Raw genomic sequence first — 18,754 nt, 5'->3', positions numbered from 1 at the left:
TGTGGTTTCTGCTTCCTCCCCGCTGAGACTGGTGGGAGCTGGCTCTGGCTTGCATACATGCAAATGCGGCCGAAGGAACCCTGAATTCTGGGGGGTTTCCTGTTCCCCCACTTGTCTTTCTTCCCCTCACTCGCTCTGGCCGCTTTCCTTCCAGGAAAGCTGAGCTGGGCTTGGAAAGCTGCTAGGAGTTCCGCCGGCGGGGGGGCCACCTGCTTCCCCTCCCCCGCCCGTGCTGACGGCTCTCTCCCTAAGCCAGCCTGGGCCTGGGCGGGGGCTGGGGCCGGCGGTGGCGCCCTCTAGCCTTCAATCACCAACTCTGGTTCTTCTTCAAAACGCAAAAATCTTTCGCCTTTTACTAAAGATTTCCGTGGAGAGGAACGGAACTGAGTTTCGTACCAATTTTTGTACGCTTCAGCTCGCTGAAGCTTCCTTGTCCTGGTGGAAAAAACAGAAGCAGCACAAAAAAAAAAAAAAAAAAAAAAAAAAACCCAGATTTTTTTTTTTTTTTTTTTTAAAAGTCACTTGCCCACTGCCTTATCCAGCAAAGGAGGTAAGCCTCCCGCCTACTCATCCCCACTTCTCCTTTTTTGCCGCCGCCGCCGAAGAAGAAGACGACGACGACGACGCCGGCAGGAGCAGGTGACTCTGTCTTTGTACTTACAGTGCGGGCACTGTCAGGGGCACGCCAGGCATAAGTCCGGCTTGAGAGCAGGCCCGCTTCCCGGGGCCGGGCAGGCGGGACACGGGGCCCGCCAGCATCAGGGCGGCGACCTCTTGCCGCGCGCGGCGCCGGGTTTTCCCTCCGAAACGTCGTCAACCCTGCGGGGACAGGCTCCGCCGCGGCAAAGCGCATGATCCGGGGTGGCCGGATCAAACAAAGGGATGATTGTGGTTTCTGCTTCCTCCCCGCTGAGACTGGTGGGAGCTGGCTCTGGCTTGCATACATGCAAATGCGGCCGAAGGAACCCTGAATTCTGGGGGGTTTCCTGTTCCCCCACTTGTCTTTCTTCCCCTCACTCGCTCTGGCCGCTTTCCTTCCAGGAAAGCTGAGCTGGGCTTGGAAAGCTGCTAGGAGTTCCGCCGGCGGGGGGGCCACCTGCTTCCCCTCCCCCGCCCGTGCTGACGGCTCTCTCCCTAAGCCAGCCTGGGCCTGGGCGGGGGCTGGGGCCGGCGGTGGCGCCCTCTAGCCTTCAATCACCAACTCTGGTTCTTCTTCAAAACGCAAAAATCTTTCGCCTTTTACTAAAGATTTCCGTGGAGAGGAACGGAACTGAGTTTCGTACCAATTTTTGTACGCTTCAGCTCGCTGAAGCTTCCTTGTCCTGGTGGAAAAAACAGAAGCAGCACAAAAAAAAAAAAAAAAAAAAAAAACCCAGATTTTTTTTTTTTTTTTTTTTTAAAAGTCACTTGCCCACTGCCTTATCCAGCAAAGGAGGTAAGCCTCCCGCCTACTCATCCCCACTTCTCCTTTTTTGCCGCCGCCGCCGAAGAAGAAGACGACGACGACGACGACGACGCCGGCAGGAGCAGGTGACTCTGTCTTTGTACTTACAGTGCGGGCACTGTCAGGGGCACGCCAGGCATAAGTCCGGCTTGAGAGCAGGCCCGCTTCCCGGGGCCGGGCAGGCGGGACACGGGGCCCGCCAGCATCAGGGCGGCGACCTCTTGCCGCGCGCGGCGCCGGGTTTTCCCTCCGAAACGTCGTCAACCCTGCGGGGACAGGGTCCGCCGCGGCAAAGCGCATGATCCGGGGTGGCCGGATCAAACAAAGGGATGATTGTGGTTTCTGCTTCCTCCCCGCTGAGACTGGTGGGAGCTGGCTCTGGCTTGCATACATGCAAATGCGGCCGAAGGAACCCTGAATTCTGGGGGGTTTCCTGTTCCCCCACTTGTCTTTCTTCCCCTCACTCGCTCTGGCCGCTTTCCTTCCAGGAAAGCTGAGCTGGGCTTGGAAAGCTGCTAGGAGTTCCGCCGGCGGGGGGGCCACCTGCTTCCCCTCCCCCGCCCGTGCTGACGGCTCTCTCCCTAAGCCAGCCTGGGCCTGGGCGGGGGCTGGGGCCGGCGGTGGCGCCCTCTAGCCTTCAATCACCAACTCTGGTTCTTCTTCAAAACGCAAAAATCTTTCGCCTTTTACTAAAGATTTCCGTGGAGAGGAACGGAACTGAGTTTCGTACCAATTTTTGTACGCTTCAGCTCGCTGAAGCTTCCTTGTCCTGGTGGAAAAAACAGAAGCAGCACAAAAAAAAAAAAAAAAAAAAAAAAAAACCCAGATTTTTTTTTTTTTTTTTTTTAAAAGTCACTTGCCCACTGCCTTATCCAGCAAAGGAGGTAAGCCTCCCGCCTACTCATCCCCACTTCTCCTTTTTTGCCGCCGCCGCCGAAGAAGAAGACGACGACGACGACGACGACGCCGGCAGGAGCAGGTGACTCTGTCTTTGTACTTACAGTGCGGGCACTGTCAGGGGCACGCCAGGCATAAGTCCGGCTTGAGAGCAGGCCCGCTTCCCGGGGCCGGGCAGGCGGGACACGGGGCCCGCCAGCATCAGGGCGGCGACCTCTTGCCGCGCGCGGCGCCGGGTTTTCCCTCCGAAACGTCGTCAACCCTGCGGGGACAGGGTCCGCCGCGGCAAAGCGCATGATCCGGGGTGGCCGGATCAAACAAAGGGATGATTGTGGTTTCTGCTTCCTCCCCGCTGAGACTGGTGGGAGCTGGCTCTGGCTTGCATACATGCAAATGCGGCCGAAGGAACCCTGAATTCTGGGGGGTTTCCTGTTCCCCCACTTGTCTTTCTTCCCCTCACTCGCTCTGGCCGCTTTCCTTCCAGGAAAGCTGAGCTGGGCTTGGAAAGCTGCTAGGAGTTCCGCCGGCGGGGGGGCCACCTGCTTCCCCTCCCCCGCCCGTGCTGACGGCTCTCTCCCTAAGCCAGCCTGGGCCTGGGCGGGGGCTGGGGCCGGCGGTGGCGCCCTCTAGCCTTCAATCACCAACTCTGGTTCTTCTTCAAAACGCAAAAATCTTTCGCCTTTTACTAAAGATTTCCGTGGAGAGGAACGGAACTGAGTTTCGTACCAATTTTTGTACGCTTCAGCTCGCTGAAGCTTCCTTGTCCTGGTGGAAAAAACAGAAGCAGCACAAAAAAAAAAAAAAAAAAAAAAAAAAAACCCAGATTTTTTTTTTTTTTTTTTTTAAAAGTCACTTGCCCACTGCCTTATCCAGCAAAGGAGGTAAGCCTCCCGCCTACTCATCCCCACTTCTCCTTTTTTGCCGCCGCCGCCGAAGAAGAAGACGACGACGACGACGACGACGCCGGCAGGAGCAGGTGACTCTGTCTTTGTACTTACAGTGCGGGCACTGTCAGGGGCACGCCAGGCATAAGTCCGGCTTGAGAGCAGGCCCGCTTCCCGGGGCCGGGCAGGCGGGACACGGGGCCCGCCAGCATCAGGGCGGCGACCTCTTGCCGCGCGCGGCGCCGGGTTTTCCCTCCGAAACGTCGTCAACCCTGCGGGGACAGGGTCCGCCGCGGCAAAGCGCATGATCCGGGGTGGCCGGATCAAACAAAGGGATGATTGTGGTTTCTGCTTCCTCCCCGCTGAGACTGGTGGGAGCTGGCTCTGGCTTGCATACATGCAAATGCGGCCGAAGGAACCCTGAATTCTGGGGGGTTTCCTGTTCCCCCACTTGTCTTTCTTCCCCTCACTCGCTCTGGCCGCTTTCCTTCCAGGAAAGCTGAGCTGGGCTTGGAAAGCTGCTAGGAGTTCCGCCGGCGGGGGGGCCACCTGCTTCCCCTCCCCCGCCCGTGCTGACGGCTCTCTCCCTAAGCCAGCCTGGGCCTGGGCGGGGGCTGGGGCCGGCGGTGGCGCCCTCTAGCCTTCAATCACCAACTCTGGTTCTTCTTCAAAACGCAAAAATCTTTCGCCTTTTACTAAAGATTTCCGTGGAGAGGAACGGAACTGAGTTTCGTACCAATTTTTGTACGCTTCAGCTCGCTGAAGCTTCCTTGTCCTGGTGGAAAAAACAGAAGCAGCACAAAAAAAAAAAAAAAAAAAAAAAAAAACCCAGATTTTTTTTTTTTTTTTTTTTAAAAGTCACTTGCCCACTGCCTTATCCAGCAAAGGAGGTAAGCCTCCCGCCTACTCATCCCCACTTCTCCTTTTTTGCCGCCGCCGCCGAAGAAGAAGACGACGACGACGACGACGACGACGCCGGCAGGAGCAGGTGACTCTGTCTTTGTACTTACAGTGCGGGCACTGTCAGGGGCACGCCAGGCATAAGTCCGGCTTGAGAGCAGGCCCGCTTCCCGGGGCCGGGCAGGCGGGACACGGGGCCCGCCAGCATCAGGGCGGCGACCTCTTGCCGCGCGCGGCGCCGGGTTTTCCCTCCGAAACGTCGTCAACCCTGCGGGGACAGGGTCCGCCGCGGCAAAGCGCATGATCCGGGGTGGCCGGATCAAACAAAGGGATGATTGTGGTTTCTGCTTCCTCCCCGCTGAGACTGGTGGGAGCTGGCTCTGGCTTGCATACATGCAAATGCGGCCGAAGGAACCCTGAATTCTGGGGGGTTTCCTGTTCCCCCACTTGTCTTTCTTCCCCTCACTCGCTCTGGCCGCTTTCCTTCCAGGAAAGCTGAGCTGGGCTTGGAAAGCTGCTAGGAGTTCCGCCGGCGGGGGGGCCACCTGCTTCCCCTCCCCCGCCCGTGCTGACGGCTCTCTCCCTAAGCCAGCCTGGGCCTGGGCGGGGGCTGGGGCCGGCGGTGGCGCCCTCTAGCCTTCAATCACCAACTCTGGTTCTTCTTCAAAACGCAAAAATCTTTCGCCTTTTACTAAAGATTTCCGTGGAGAGGAACGGAACTGAGTTTCGTACCAATTTTTGTACGCTTCAGCTCGCTGAAGCTTCCTTGTCCTGGTGGAAAAAACAGAAGCAGCACAAAAAAAAAAAAAAAAAAAAAAAAAACCCAGATTTTTTTTTTTTTTTTTTTTAAAAGTCACTTGCCCACTGCCTTATCCAGCAAAGGAGGTAAGCCTCCCGCCTACTCATCCCCACTTCTCCTTTTTTGCCGCCGCCGCCGAAGAAGAAGACGACGACGACGACGACGACGCCGGCAGGAGCAGGTGACTCTGTCTTTGTACTTACAGTGCGGGCACTGTCAGGGGCACGCCAGGCATAAGTCCGGCTTGAGAGCAGGCCCGCTTCCCGGGGCCGGGCAGGCGGGCACGGGGCCCGCCAGCATCAGGGCGGCGACCTCTTGCCGCGCGCGGCGCCGGGTTTTCCCTCCGAAACGTCGTCAACCCTGCGGGGACAGGGTCCGCCGCGGCAAAGCGCATGATCCGGGGTGGCCGGATCAAACAAAGGGATGATTGTGGTTTCTGCTTCCTCCCCGCTGAGACTGGTGGGAGCTGGCTCTGGCTTGCATACATGCAAATGCGGCCGAAGGAACCCTGAATTCTGGGGGGTTTCCTGTTCCCCCACTTGTCTTTCTTCCCCTCACTCGCTCTGGCCGCTTTCCTTCCAGGAAAGCTGAGCTGGGCTTGGAAAGCTGCTAGGAGTTCCGCCGGCGGGGGGGCCACCTGCTTCCCCTCCCCCGCCCGTGCTGACGGCTCTCTCCCTAAGCCAGCCTGGGCCTGGGCGGGGGCTGGGGCCGGCGGTGGCGCCCTCTAGCCTTCAATCACCAACTCTGGTTCTTCTTCAAAACGCAAAAATCTTTCGCCTTTTACTAAAGATTTCCGTGGAGAGGAACGGAACTGAGTTTCGTACCAATTTTTGTACGCTTCAGCTCGCTGAAGCTTCCTTGTCCTGGTGGAAAAAACAGAAGCAGCACAAAAAAAAAAAAAAAAAAAAAAAAAAACCCAGATTTTTTTTTTTTTTTTTTTAAAAGTCACTTGCCCACTGCCTTATCCAGCAAAGGAGGTAAGCCTCCCGCCTACTCATCCCCACTTCTCCTTTTTTGCCGCCGCCGCCGAAGAAGAAGACGACGACGACGACGACGACGCCGGCAGGAGCAGGTGACTCTGTCTTTGTACTTACAGTGCGGGCACTGTCAGGGGCACGCCAGGCATAAGTCCGGCTTGAGAGCAGGCCCGCTTCCCGGGGCCGGGCAGGCGGGACACGGGGCCCGCCAGCATCAGGGCGGCGACCTCTTGCCGCGCGCGGCGCCGGGTTTTCCCTCCGAAACGTCGTCAACCCTGCGGGGACAGGCTCCGCCGCGGCAAAGCGCATGATCCGGGGTGGCCGGATCAAACAAAGGGATGATTGTGGTTTCTGCTTCCTCCCCGCTGAGACTGGTGGGAGCTGGCTCTGGCTTGCATACATGCAAATGCGGCCGAAGGAACCCTGAATTCTGGGGGGTTTCCTGTTCCCCCACTTGTCTTTCTTCCCCTCACTCGCTCTGGCCGCTTTCCTTCCAGGAAAGCTGAGCTGGGCTTGGAAAGCTGCTAGGAGTTCCGCCGGCGGGGGGGCCACCTGCTTCCCCTCCCCCGCCCGTGCTGACGGCTCTCTCCCTAAGCCAGCCTGGGCCTGGGCGGGGGCTGGGGCCGGCGGTGGCGCCCTCTAGCCTTCAATCACCAACTCTGGTTCTTCTTCAAAACGCAAAAATCTTTCGCCTTTTACTAAAGATTTCCGTGGAGAGGAACGGAACTGAGTTTCGTACCAATTTTTGTACGCTTCAGCTCGCTGAAGCTTCCTTGTCCTGGTGGAAAAAACAGAAGCAGCACAAAAAAAAAAAAAAAAAAAAAAAAAAACCCAGATTTTTTTTTTTTTTTTTTTAAAAGTCACTTGCCCACTGCCTTATCCAGCAAAGGAGGTAAGCCTCCCGCCTACTCATCCCCACTTCTCCTTTTTTGCCGCCGCCGCCGAAGAAGAAGACGACGACGACGACGACGCCGGCAGGAGCAGGTGACTCTGTCTTTGTACTTACAGTGCGGGCACTGTCAGGGGCACGCCAGGCATAAGTCCGGCTTGAGAGCAGGCCCGCTTCCCGGGGCCGGGCAGGCGGGACACGGGGCCCGCCAGCATCAGGGCGGCGACCTCTTGCCGCGCGCGGCGCCGGGTTTTCCCTCCGAAACGTCGTCAACCCTGCGGGGACAGGGTCCGCCGCGGCAAAGCGCATGATCCGGGGTGGCCGGATCAAACAAAGGGATGATTGTGGTTTCTGCTTCCTCCCCGCTGAGACTGGTGGGAGCTGGCTCTGGCTTGCATACATGCAAATGCGGCCGAAGGAACCCTGAATTCTGGGGGGTTTCCTGTTCCCCCACTTGTCTTTCTTCCCCTCACTCGCTCTGGCCGCTTTCCTTCCAGGAAAGCTGAGCTGGGCTTGGAAAGCTGCTAGGAGTTCCGCCGGCGGGGGGGCCACCTGCTTCCCCTCCCCCGCCCGTGCTGACGGCTCTCTCCCTAAGCCAGCCTGGGCCTGGGCGGGGGCTGGGGCCGGCGGTGGCGCCCTCTAGCCTTCAATCACCAACTCTGGTTCTTCTTCAAAACGCAAAAATCTTTCGCCTTTTACTAAAGATTTCCGTGGAGAGGAACGGAACTGAGTTTCGTACCAATTTTTGTACGCTTCAGCTCGCTGAAGCTTCCTTGTCCTGGTGGAAAAAACAGAAGCAGCACAAAAAAAAAAAAAAAAAAAAAAAACCACCCAGGTTTTTTTTTTTTTTTTTTTTTTCAAAAGTCACTTCCCCACTGCCTTATCCAGCAAAGGAGGTAAGCCTCCCGCCTACTCATCCCCACTTCTCCTTTGTTGCCGCCGCCGAAGAAGAAGACGACGACGCCGGCAGGAGCAGGTGACTCTGTCTTTGTACTTACAGTGCGGGCACTGTCAGGGGCACGCCAGGCATAAGTCCGGCTTGAAAGCAGGCCCGCTTCCCGGGGCCTGGCAGGCGGGAGCGAGCGGTCATGTTCAAGGAGCCAAGCAAGGGGGGCAAAGGTGTCCCCGACATCTCCACTTTGCTCTGGATCTTCTTTGTTTGTGACTGCGTGCGCAGGACCCTGAGGAACTCTGCAAGGTCTGCGGGAAAGTCCATGTCCCGTTTTTTCCTCCTGCCCCTCTGGAGGGGGCTAGGCTGGGACAAGTGGGACAGCTCCATCCCTTACAACTGGGACGCGCCCTGGTACTACGGCCAGGCCGTCCGTTTCGTGAGGGAGCACCAACTGGAGGGACTTAAGCCCGACCTGTGGAAACCAAAGACCGTGCACAAGCTCATCCGAGCCAAAGACTTGTTGGAATTTGTCCCAGGAGTCACCCAGGACACGGCCCAGGCGGTCTGGGCCAACGTGTCCTGGGCCCGACTGCTCAACAGGCACAAGGACATCTCGTGGATGGCCATCCAAGGGGGGCTGCCCCTGCGGGCCTTCACCTATGCCCGGAGACTGAGCAACACCCCCTATTGCCCCAGGTGCCCCTGGTCGGAGGAGACTCCCCTGCACCTGTTTTGGGGGTGCCCCTTTGCTCAGAGCCTGTTGGACGCCCTGGAGCCCCATTTCCAAGACTCTGTGCCAAGGAGCTCCATGACCCACCACGCGGTGCTTTATGGGCTGTTCCAGGGCACTCATGCCATTGAGGACATCCAGGCCGCCTGGCTCCTTATAAATTGCTATAAGGACGCCATCTGGTACGCCAGGAGACTCCTCACTTGGCACAAGACAGCTTTGACGACGCCAGATTGCTACAGACTTGTCCTCAACAGCCTGCTGGATTACTCCCTAGCAGGGAGACATTGACAAGAAGGAGAGGCCCCCTTCACAGGAGGCTCCTCCCCCCTCCACTGAGGTCTACCGAGCGGCGGCGACGACGACGACGCTGCAGTGCCTCAGCAGGAGTCAATGTCTTATCTGTGAGGACACAGTAAGAGCAAGACAGGCTAACGCCTAGCTGGATTTGGACCCCCTGCTGTGAGCTAGGATCGCCTCCCCAGGCGCCCACCGCCTCCCTCAGGGAGAATCCAGGCAAAAGCCCCTTTTTTGGACTTTGCAAGACATCTACGCTTCGCACAAGTTCAGGACTTTTGTATGAAATGCTGGACTTTGCTTAGATTAGGTGTGTTAGGAATTACAGGCTGTGTTTATCTGGCAAATACCAGAAAACACTCACTTTCCACTGGATTTGGACTTTTACAGGGGATTCTGGGTCACGCATACATTATGCAAATGGCCCAAACCAGGAAGTGGACTTTTGCTAGGTTCCCTTCCTTGTTTTTCCCCCTTCTGTGTCTGTCTTTCAATAAAGCTTCGGGCAAGTGTTACCCCCACCCCTTCCCCTTCCACCCCGCACCCTTTTCCGTTTTTACACTTTGTCGTCGCCATAATTGAAATGCAATGCGTGTTTAGTTAGGTCAATTGAGAGAGCAGTGTGCTAGTATAGTGTTGTCATGCCATGGTTGAGGATTATACTCCTGTGTGCTGTCAACACTACGTATGAATCTTAATTTATTGTATATGTCGTGTCGTGGTCTGTGCTGCGACACAGTATACGCTGTATGTCTGTGCAAATGTATGTAACTTTGACTTATGCTCATTCAATAAAGCCTTTTACTAAAGATTTCCGTGGAGAGGAACGGAACTGAGTTTCGTACCAATTTTTGTACGCTTCAGCTCGCTGAAGCTTCCTTGTCCTGGTGGAAAAAACAGAAGCAGCACAAAAAAAAAAAAAAAAAAAAAAAAAACCCAGATTTTTTTTTTTTTTTTTTTAAAAGTCACTTGCCCACTGCCTTATCCAGCAAAGGAGGTAAGCCTCCCGCCTACTCATCCCCACTTCTCCTTTTTTGCCGCCGCCGAAGAAGAAGACGACGACGACGACGACGACGCCGGCAGGAGCAGGTGACTCTGTCTTTGTACTTACAGTGCGGGCACTGTCAGGGGCACGCCAGGCATAAGTCCGGCTTGAGAGCAGGCCCGCTTCCCGGGGCCGGGCAGGCGGGACACGGGGCCCGCCAGCATCAGGGCGGCGACCTCTTGCCGCGCGCGGCGCCGGGTTTTCCCTCCGAAACGTCGTCAACCCTGCGGGGACAGGGTCCGCCGCGGCAAAGCGCATGATCCGGGGTGGCCGGATCAAACAAAGGGATGATTGTGGTTTCTGCTTCCTCCCCGCTGAGACTGGTGGGAGCTGGCTCTGGCTTGCATACATGCAAATGCGGCCGAAGGAACCCTGAATTCTGGGGGGTTTCCTGTTCCCCCACTTGTCTTTCTTCCCCTCACTCGCTCTGGCCGCTTTCCTTCCAGGAAAGCTGAGCTGGGCTTGGAAAGCTGCTAGGAGTTCCGCCGGCGGGGGGGCCACCTGCTTCCCCTCCCCCGCCCGTGCTGACGGCTCTCTCCCTAAGCCAGCCTGGGCCTGGGCGGGGGCTGGGGCCGGCGGTGGCGCCCTCTAGCCTTCAATCACCAACTCTGGTTCTTCTTCAAAACGCAAAAATCTTTCGCCTTTTACTAAAGATTTCCGTGGAGAGGAACGGAACTGAGTTTCGTACCAATTTTTGTACGCTTCAGCTCGCTGAAGCTTCCTTGTCCTGGTGGAAAAAACAGAAGCAGCACAAAAAAAAAAAAAAAAAAAAAAAAAAACCCAGATTTTTTTTTTTTTTTTTTTTAAAAGTCACTTGCCCACTGCCTTATCCAGCAAAGGAGGTAAGCCTCCCGCCTACTCATCCCCACTTCTCCTTTTTTGCCGCCGCCGCCGAAGAAGAAGACGACGACGACGACGACGACGCCGGCAGGAGCAGGTGACTCTGTCTTTGTACTTACAGTGCGGGCACTGTCAGGGGCACGCCAGGCATAAGTCCGGCTTGAGAGCAGGCCCGCTTCCCGGGGCCGGGCAGGCGGGACACGGGGCCCGCCAGCATCAGGGCGGCGACCTCTTGCCGCGCGCGGCGCCGGGTTTTCCCTCCGAAACGTCGTCAACCCTGCGGGGACAGGGTCCGCCGCGGCAAAGCGCATGATCCGGGGTGGCCGGATCAAACAAAGGGATGATTGTGGTTTCTGCTTCCTCCCCGCTGAGACTGGTGGGAGCTGGCTCTGGCTTGCATACATGCAAATGCGGCCGAAGGAACCCTGAATTCTGGGGGGTTTCCTGTTCCCCCACTTGTCTTTCTTCCCCTCACTCGCTCTGGCCGCTTTCCTTCCAGGAAAGCTGAGCTGGGCTTGGAAAGCTGCTAGGAGTTCCGCCGGCGGGGGGGCCACCTGCTTCCCCTCCCCCGCCCGTGCTGACGGCTCTCTCCCTAAGCCAGCCTGGGCCTGGGCGGGGGCTGGGGCCGGCGGTGGCGCCCTCTAGCCTTCAATCACCAACTCTGGTTCTTCTTCAAAACGCAAAAATCTTTCGCCTTTTACTAAAGATTTCCGTGGAGAGGAACGGAACTGAGTTTCGTACCAATTTTTGTACGCTTCAGCTCGCTGAAGCTTCCTTGTCCTGGTGGAAAAAACAGAAGCAGCACAAAAAAAAAAAAAAAAAAAAAAAAAAACCCAGATTTTTTTTTTTTTTTTTTTTAAAAGTCACTTGCCCACTGCCTTATCCAGCAAAGGAGGTAAGCCTCCCGCCTACTCATCCCCACTTCTCCTTTTTTGCCGCCGCCGCCGAAGAAGAAGACGACGACGACGACGACGACGCCGGCAGGAGCAGGTGACTCTGTCTTTGTACTTACAGTGCGGGCACTGTCAGGGGCACGCCAGGCATAAGTCCGGCTTGAGAGCAGGCCCGCTTCCCGGGGCCGGGCAGGCGGGACACGGGGCCCGCCAGCATCAGGGCGGCGACCTCTTGCCGCGCGCGGCGCCGGGTTTTCCCTCCGAAACGTCGTCAACCCTGCGGGGACAGGGTCCGCCGCGGCAAAGCGCATGATCCGGGGTGGCCGGATCAAACAAAGGGATGATTGTGGTTTCTGCTTCCTCCCCGCTGAGACTGGTGGGAGCTGGCTCTGGCTTGCATACATGCAAATGCGGCCGAAGGAACCCTGAATTCTGGGGGGTTTCCTGTTCCCCCACTTGTCTTTCTTCCCCTCACTCGCTCTGGCCGCTTTCCTTCCAGGAAAGCTGAGCTGGGCTTGGAAAGCTGCTAGGAGTTCCGCCGGCGGGGGGGCCACCTGCTTCCCCTCCCCCGCCCGTGCTGACGGCTCTCTCCCTAAGCCAGCCTGGGCCTGGGCGGGGGCTGGGGCCGGCGGTGGCGCCCTCTAGCCTTCAATCACCAACTCTGGTTCTTCTTCAAAACGCAAAAATCTTTCGCCTTTTACTAAAGATTTCCGTGGAGAGGAACGGAACTGAGTTTCGTACCAATTTTTGTACGCTTCAGCTCGCTGAAGCTTCCTTGTCCTGGTGGAAAAAACAGAAGCAGCACAAAAAAAAAAAAAAAAAAAAAAAAAAACCCAGATTTTTTTTTTTTTTTTTTTTAAAAGTCACTTGCCCACTGCCTTATCCAGCAAAGGAGGTAAGCCTCCCGCCTACTCATCCCCACTTCTCCTTTTTTGCCGCCGCCGCCGAAGAAGAAGACGACGACGACGACGACGACGCCGGCAGGAGCAGGTGACTCTGTCTTTGTACTTACAGTGCGGGCACTGTCAGGGGCACGCCAGGCATAAGTCCGGCTTGAGAGCAGGCCCGCTTCCCGGGGCCGGGCAGGCGGGACACGGGGCCCGCCAGCATCAGGGCGGCGACCTCTTGCCGCGCGCGGCGCCGGGTTTTCCCTCCGAAACGTCGTCAACCCTGCGGGGACAGGGTCCGCCGCGGCAAAGCGCATGATCCGGGGTGGCCGGATCAAACAAAGGGATGATTGTGGTTTCTGCTTCCTCCCCGCTGAGACTGGTGGGAGCTGGCTCTGGCTTGCATACATGCAAATGCGGCCGAAGGAACCCTGAATTCTGGGGGGTTTCCTGTTCCCCCACTTGTCTTTCTTCCCCTCACTCGCTCTGGCCGCTTTCCTTCCAGGAAAGCTGAGCTGGGCTTGGAAAGCTGCTAGGAGTTCCGCCGGCGGGGGGGCCACCTGCTTCCCCTCCCCCGCCCGTGCTGACGGCTCTCTCCCTAAGCCAGCCTGGGCCTGGGCGGGGGCTGGGGCCGGCGGTGGCGCCCTCTAGCCTTCAATCACCAACTCTGGTTCTTCTTCAAAACGCAAAAATCTTTCGCCTTTTACTAAAGATTTCCGTGGAGAGGAACGGAACTGAGTTTCGTACCAATTTTTGTACGCTTCAGCTCGCTGAAGCTTCCTTGTCCTGGTGGAAAAAACAGAAGCAGCACAAAAAAAAAAAAAAAAAAAAAAAAAAACCCAGATTTTTTTTTTTTTTTTTTTTAAAAGTCACTTGCCCACTGCCTTATCCAGCAAAGGAGGTAAGCCTCCCGCCTACTCATCCCCACTTCTCCTTTTTTGCCGCCGCCGCCGAAGAAGAAGACGACGACGACGACGACGACGCCGGCAGGAGCAGGTGACTCTGTCTTTGTACTTACAGTGCGGGCACTGTCAGGGGCACGCCAGGCATAAGTCCGGCTTGAGAGCAGGCCCGCTTCCCGGGGCCGGGCAGGCGGGACACGGGGCCCGCCAGCATCAGGGCGGCGACCTCTTGCCGCGCGCGGCGCCGGGTTTTCCCTCCGAAACGTCGTCAACCCTGCGGGGACAGGGTCCGCCGCGGCAAAGCGCATGATCCGGGGTGGCCGGATCAAACAAAGGGATGATTGTGGTTTCTGCTTCCTCCCCGCTGAGACTGGTGGGAGCTGGCTCTGGCTTGCATACATGCAAATGCGGCCGAAGGAACCCTGAATTCTGGGGGGTTTCCTGTTCCCCCACTTGTCTTTCTTCCCCTCACTCGCTCTGGCCGCTTTCCTTCCAGGAAAGCTGAGCTGGGCTTGGAAAGCTGCTAGGAGTTCCGCCGGCGGGGGGGCCACCTGCTTCCCCTCCCCCGCCCGTGCTGACGGCTCTCTCCCTAAGCCAGCCTGGGCCTGGGCGGGGGCTGGGGCCGGCGGTGGCGCCCTCTAGCCTTCAATCACCAACTCTGGTTCTTCTTCAAAACGCAAAAATCTTTCGCCTTTTACTAAAGATTTCCGTGGAGAGGAACGGAACTGAGTTTCGTACCAATTTTTGTACGCTTCAGCTCGCTGAAGCTTCCTTGTCCTGGTGGAAAAAACAGAAGCAGCACAAAAAAAAAAAAAAAAAAAAAAAAAAAACCCAGATTTTTTTTTTTTTTTTTTTTAAAAGTCACTTGCCCACTGCCTTATCCAGCAAAGGAGGTAAGCCTCCCGCCTACTCATCCCCACTTCTCCTTTTTTGCCGCCGCCGCCGAAGAAGAAGACGACGACGACGACGCCGGCAGGAGCAGGTGACTCTGTCTTTGTACTTACAGTGCGGGCACTGTCAGGGGCACGCCAGGCATAAGTCCGGCTTGAGAGCAGGCCCGCTTCCCGGGGCCGGGCAGGCGGGACACGGGGCCCGCCAGCATCAGGGCGGCGACCTCTTGCCGCGCGCGGCGCCGGGTTTTCCCTCCGAAACGTCGTCAACCCTGCGGGGACAGGGTCCGCCGCGGCAAAGCGCATGATCCGGGGTGGCCGGATCAAACAAAGGGATGATTGTGGTTTCTGCTTCCTCCCCGCTGAGACTGGTGGGAGCTGGCTCTGGCTTGCATACATGCAAATGCGGCCGAAGGAACCCTGAATTCTGGGGGGTTTCCTGTTCCCCCACTTGTCTTTCTTCCCCTCACTCGCTCTGGCCGCTTTCCTTCCAGGAAAGCTGAGCTGGGCTTGGAAAGCTGCTAGGAGTTCCGCCGGCGGGGGGGCCACCTGCTTCCCCTCCCCCGCCCGTGCTGACGGCTCTCTCCCTAAGCCAGCCTGGGCCTGGGCGGGGGCTGGGGCCGGCGGTGGCGCCCTCTAGCCTTCAATCACCAACTCTGGTTCTTCTTCAAAACGCAAAAATCTTTCGCCTTTTACTAAAGATTTCCGTGGAGAGGAACGGAACTGAGTTTCGTACCAATTTTTGTACGCTTCAGCTCGCTGAAGCTTCCTTGTCCTGGTGGAAAAAACAGAAGCAGCACAAAAAAAAAAAAAAAAAAAAAAAAAAAACCCAGATTTTTTTTTTTTTTTTTTTAAAAGTCACTTGCCCACTGCCTTATCCAGCAAAGGAGGTAAGCCTCCCGCCTACTCATCCCCACTTCTCCTTTTTTGCCGCCGCCGCCGAAGAAGAAGACGACGACGACGACGACGACGCCGGCAGGAGCAGGTGACTCTGTCTTTGTACTTACAGTGCGGGCACTGTCAGGGGCACGCCAGGCATAAGTCCGGCTTGAGAGCAGGCCCGCTTCCCGGGGCCGGGCAGGCGGGACACGGGGCCCGCCAGCATCAGGGCGGCGACCTCTTGCCGCGCGCGGCGCCGGGTTTTCCCTCCGAAACGTCGTCAACCCTGCGGGGACAGGGTCCGCCGCGGCAAAGCGCATGATCCGGGGTGGCCGGATCAAACAAAGGGATGATTGTGGTTTCTGCTTCCTCCCCGCTGAGACTGGTGGGAGCTGGCTCTGGCTTGCATACATGCAAATGCGGCCGAAGGAACCCTGAATTCTGGGGGGTTTCCTGTTCCCCCACTTGTCTTTCTTCCCCTCACTCGCTCTGGCCGCTTTCCTTCCAGGAAAGCTGAGCTGGGCTTGGAAAGCTGCTAGGAGTTCCGCCGGCGGGGGGGCCACCTGCTTCCCCTCCCCCGCCCGTGCTGACGGCTCTCTCCCTAAGCCAGCCTGGGCCTGGGCGGGGGCTGGGGCCGGCGGTGGCGCCCTCTAGCCTTCAATCACCAACTCTGGTTCTTCTTCAAAACGCAAAAATCTTTCGCCTTTTACTAAAGATTTCCGTGGAGAGGAACGGAACTGAGTTTCGTACCAATTTTTGTACGCTTCAGCTCGCTGAAGCTTCCTTGTCCTGGTGGAAAAAACAGAAGCAGCACAAAAAAAAAAAAAAAAAAAAAAAAAAAACCCAGATTTTTTTTTTTTTTTTTTTTAAAAGTCACTTGCCCACTGCCTTATCCAGCAAAGGAGGTAAGCCTCCCGCCTACTCATCCCCACTTCTCCTTTTTTGCCGCCGCCGCCGAAGAAGAAGACGACGACGACGACGACGACGACGCCGGCAGGAGCAGGTGACTCTGTCTTTGTACTTACAGTGCGGGCACTGTCAGGGGCACGCCAGGCATAAGTCCGGCTTGAGAGCAGGCCCGCTTCCCGGGGCCGGGCAGGCGGGACACGGGGCCCGCCAGCATCAGGGCGGCGACCTCTTGCCGCGCGCGGCGCCGGGTTTTCCCTCCGAAACGTCGTCAACCCTGCGGGGACAGGGTCCGCCGCGGCAAAGCGCATGATCCGGGGTGGCCGGATCAAACAAAGGGATGATTGTGGTTTCTGCTTCCTCCCCGCTGAGACTGGTGGGAGCTGGCTCTGGCTTGCATACATGCAAATGCGGCCGAAGGAACCCTGAATTCTGGGGGGTTTCCTGTTCCCCCACTTGTCTTTCTTCCCCTCACTCGCTCTGGCCGCTTTCCTTCCAGGAAAGCTGAGCTGGGCTTGGAAAGCTGCTAGGAGTTCCGCCGGCGGGGGGGCCACCTGCTTCCCCTCCCCCGCCCGTGCTGACGGCTCTCTCCCTAAGCCAGCCTGGGCCTGGGCGGGGGCTGGGGCCGGCGGTGGCGCCCTCTAGCCTTCAATCACCAACTCTGGTTCTTCTTCAAAACGCAAAAATCTTTCGCCTTTTACTAAAGATTTCCGTGGAGAGGAACGGAACTGAGTTTCGTACCAATTTTTGTACGCTTCAGCTCGCTGAAGCTTCCTTGTCCTGGTGGAAAAAACAGAAGCAGCACAAAAAAAAAAAAAAAAAAAAAAAAAAACCCAGATTTTTTTTTTTTTTTTTTTTAAAAGTCACTTGCCCACTGCCTTATCCAGCAAAGGAGGTAAGCCTCCCGCCTACTCATCCCCACTTCTCCTTTTTTGCCGCCGCCGCCGAAGAAGAAGACGACGACGACGACGACGACGCCGGCAGGAGCAGGTGACTCTGTCTTTGTACTTACAGTGCGGGCACTGTCAGGGGCACGCCAGGCATAAGTCCGGCTTGAGAGCAGGCCCGCTTCCCGGGGCCGGGCAGGCGGGACACGGGGCCCGCCAGCATCAGGGCGGCGACCTCTTGCCGCGCGCGGCGCCGGGTTTTCCCTCCGAAACGTCGTCAACCCTGCGGGGACAGGGTCCGCCGCGGCAAAGCGCATGATCCGGGGTGGCCGGATCAAACAAAGGGATGATTGTGGTTTCTGCTTCCTCCCCGCTGAGACTGGTGGGAGCTGGCTCTGGCTTGCATACATGCAAATGCGGCCGAAGGAACCCTGAATTCTGGGGGGTTTCCTGTTCCCCCACTTGTCTTTCTTCCCCTCACTCGCTCTGGCCGCTTTCCTTCCAGGAAAGCTGAGCTGGGCTTGGAAAGCTGCTAGGAGTTCCGCCGGCGGGGGGGCCACCTGCTTCCCCTCCCCCGCCCGTGCTGACGGCTCTCTCCCTAAGCCAGCCTGGGCCTGGGCGGGGGCTGGGGCCGGCGGTGGCGCCCTCTAGCCTTCAATCACCAACTCTGGTTCTTCTTCAAAACGCAAAAATCTTTCGCCTTTTACTAAAGATTTCCGTGGAGAGGAACGGAACTGAGTTTCGTACCAATTTTTGTACGCTTCAGCTCGCTGAAGCTTCCTTGTCCTGGTGGAAAAAACAGAAGCAGCACAAAAAAAAAAAAAAAAAAAAAAAAAAACCCAGATTTTTTTTTTTTTTTTTTTTAAAAGTCACTTGCCCACTGCCTTATCCAGCAAAGGAGGTAAGCCTCCCGCCTACTCATCCCCACTTCTCCTTTTTTGCCGCCGCCGCCGAAGAAGAAGACGACGACGACGACGACGACGCCGGCAGGAGCAGGTGACTCTGTCTTTGTACTTACAGTGCGGGCACTGTCAGGGGCACGCCAGGCATAAGTCCGGCTTGAGAGCAGGCCCGCTTCCCGGGGCCGGGCAGGCGGGACACGGGGCCCGCCAGCATCAGGGCGGCGACCTCTTGCCGCGCGCGGCGCCGGGTTTTCCCTCCGAAACGTCGTCAACCCTGCGGGGACAGGCTCCGCCGCGGCAAAGCGCATGATCCGGGGTGGCCGGATCAAACAAAGGGATGATTGTGGTTTCTGCTTCCTCCCCGCTGAGACTGGTGGGAGCTGGCTCTGGCTTGCATACATGCAAATGCGGCCGAAGGAACCCTGAATTCTGGGGGGTTTCCTGTTCCCCCACTTGTCTTTCTTCCCCTCACTCGCTCTGGCCGCTTTCCTTCCAGGAAAGCTGAGCTGGGCTTGGAAAGCTGCTAGGAGTTCCGCCGGCGGGGGGGCCACCTGCTTCCCCTCCCCCGCCCGTGCTGACGGCTCTCTCCCTAAGCCAGCCTGGGCCTGGGCGGGGGCTGGGGCCGGCGGTGGCGCCCTCTAGCCTTCAATCACCAACTCTGGTTCTTCTTCAAAACGCAAAAATCTTTCGCCTTTTACTAAAGATTTCCGTGGAGAGGAACGGAACTGAGTTTCGTACCAATTTTTGTACGCTTCAGCTCGCTGAAGCTTCCTTGTCCTGGTGGAAAAAACAGAAGCAGCACAAAAAAAAAAAAAAAAAAAAAAAAAAACCCAGATTTTTTTTTTTTTTTTTTTTAAAAGTCACTTGCCCACTGCCTTATCCAGCAAAGGAGGTAAGCCTCCCGCCTACTCATCCCCACTTCTCCTTTTTTGCCGCCGCCGCCGAAGAAGAAGACGACGACGACGACGACGACGACGCCGGCAGGAGCAGGTGACTCTGTCTTTGTACTTACAG

At 57.1% G+C, this 18,754-nt stretch overlaps 19 non-coding genes across 19 annotated transcripts; all 19 read left to right on the top strand.

Moving 5' to 3' along the window:
- Positions 1–311: 311 nt before the first annotated feature.
- On the top strand, positions 312–427 carry LOC140123114 (U5 spliceosomal RNA). Its single transcript, XR_011854450.1, has one exon. It is a non-coding gene; the product is annotated as a U5 spliceosomal RNA (small nuclear RNA).
- A 771-nt stretch (positions 428–1,198) lies between these two features.
- LOC140123113 (U5 spliceosomal RNA) lies at positions 1,199–1,314 on the top strand. The gene has a single exon (XR_011854449.1). It is a non-coding gene; the product is annotated as a U5 spliceosomal RNA (small nuclear RNA).
- A 775-nt stretch (positions 1,315–2,089) lies between these two features.
- On the top strand, positions 2,090–2,205 carry LOC140123112 (U5 spliceosomal RNA). The gene has a single exon (XR_011854448.1). It is a non-coding gene; the product is annotated as a U5 spliceosomal RNA (small nuclear RNA).
- A 777-nt stretch (positions 2,206–2,982) lies between these two features.
- On the top strand, positions 2,983–3,098 carry LOC140123111 (U5 spliceosomal RNA). Its single transcript, XR_011854447.1, has one exon. It is a non-coding gene; the product is annotated as a U5 spliceosomal RNA (small nuclear RNA).
- A 778-nt stretch (positions 3,099–3,876) lies between these two features.
- Positions 3,877–3,992, top strand: LOC140123110 (U5 spliceosomal RNA). Its single transcript, XR_011854446.1, has one exon. It is a non-coding gene; the product is annotated as a U5 spliceosomal RNA (small nuclear RNA).
- A 780-nt stretch (positions 3,993–4,772) lies between these two features.
- LOC140123109 (U5 spliceosomal RNA) lies at positions 4,773–4,888 on the top strand. The gene has a single exon (XR_011854445.1). It is a non-coding gene; the product is annotated as a U5 spliceosomal RNA (small nuclear RNA).
- Positions 4,889–5,663: 775 nt separating this feature from the next.
- Positions 5,664–5,779, top strand: LOC140123107 (U5 spliceosomal RNA). Its single transcript, XR_011854443.1, has one exon. It is a non-coding gene; the product is annotated as a U5 spliceosomal RNA (small nuclear RNA).
- A 776-nt stretch (positions 5,780–6,555) lies between these two features.
- On the top strand, positions 6,556–6,671 carry LOC140123105 (U5 spliceosomal RNA). The gene has a single exon (XR_011854442.1). It is a non-coding gene; the product is annotated as a U5 spliceosomal RNA (small nuclear RNA).
- A 773-nt stretch (positions 6,672–7,444) lies between these two features.
- LOC140123104 (U5 spliceosomal RNA) lies at positions 7,445–7,560 on the top strand. The gene has a single exon (XR_011854441.1). It is a non-coding gene; the product is annotated as a U5 spliceosomal RNA (small nuclear RNA).
- Positions 7,561–10,357: 2,797 nt separating this feature from the next.
- On the top strand, positions 10,358–10,473 carry LOC140123103 (U5 spliceosomal RNA). Its single transcript, XR_011854440.1, has one exon. It is a non-coding gene; the product is annotated as a U5 spliceosomal RNA (small nuclear RNA).
- A 777-nt stretch (positions 10,474–11,250) lies between these two features.
- Positions 11,251–11,366, top strand: LOC140123102 (U5 spliceosomal RNA). Its single transcript, XR_011854439.1, has one exon. It is a non-coding gene; the product is annotated as a U5 spliceosomal RNA (small nuclear RNA).
- Positions 11,367–12,143: 777 nt separating this feature from the next.
- Positions 12,144–12,259, top strand: LOC140123101 (U5 spliceosomal RNA). The gene has a single exon (XR_011854438.1). It is a non-coding gene; the product is annotated as a U5 spliceosomal RNA (small nuclear RNA).
- Positions 12,260–13,036: 777 nt separating this feature from the next.
- On the top strand, positions 13,037–13,152 carry LOC140123100 (U5 spliceosomal RNA). Its single transcript, XR_011854437.1, has one exon. It is a non-coding gene; the product is annotated as a U5 spliceosomal RNA (small nuclear RNA).
- Positions 13,153–13,929: 777 nt separating this feature from the next.
- LOC140123099 (U5 spliceosomal RNA) lies at positions 13,930–14,045 on the top strand. The gene has a single exon (XR_011854436.1). It is a non-coding gene; the product is annotated as a U5 spliceosomal RNA (small nuclear RNA).
- A 772-nt stretch (positions 14,046–14,817) lies between these two features.
- Positions 14,818–14,933, top strand: LOC140123098 (U5 spliceosomal RNA). The gene has a single exon (XR_011854435.1). It is a non-coding gene; the product is annotated as a U5 spliceosomal RNA (small nuclear RNA).
- Positions 14,934–15,710: 777 nt separating this feature from the next.
- Positions 15,711–15,826, top strand: LOC140123097 (U5 spliceosomal RNA). Its single transcript, XR_011854434.1, has one exon. It is a non-coding gene; the product is annotated as a U5 spliceosomal RNA (small nuclear RNA).
- Positions 15,827–16,607: 781 nt separating this feature from the next.
- LOC140123095 (U5 spliceosomal RNA) lies at positions 16,608–16,723 on the top strand. Its single transcript, XR_011854432.1, has one exon. It is a non-coding gene; the product is annotated as a U5 spliceosomal RNA (small nuclear RNA).
- Positions 16,724–17,500: 777 nt separating this feature from the next.
- LOC140123094 (U5 spliceosomal RNA) lies at positions 17,501–17,616 on the top strand. The gene has a single exon (XR_011854431.1). It is a non-coding gene; the product is annotated as a U5 spliceosomal RNA (small nuclear RNA).
- Positions 17,617–18,393: 777 nt separating this feature from the next.
- On the top strand, positions 18,394–18,509 carry LOC140123093 (U5 spliceosomal RNA). The gene has a single exon (XR_011854430.1). It is a non-coding gene; the product is annotated as a U5 spliceosomal RNA (small nuclear RNA).
- Positions 18,510–18,754: the final 245 nt, after the last annotated feature.

The sequence above is a fragment of the Engystomops pustulosus genome, chromosome 3 (assembly GCF_040894005.1).
Source record: "Engystomops pustulosus chromosome 3, aEngPut4.maternal, whole genome shotgun sequence".
NCBI lineage: Eukaryota > Metazoa > Chordata > Amphibia > Anura > Leptodactylidae > Engystomops > Engystomops pustulosus.
The sequence above is the reverse complement of the archived record's forward strand: the minus strand, read 5'-3'. Positions and strand labels throughout refer to the sequence as shown.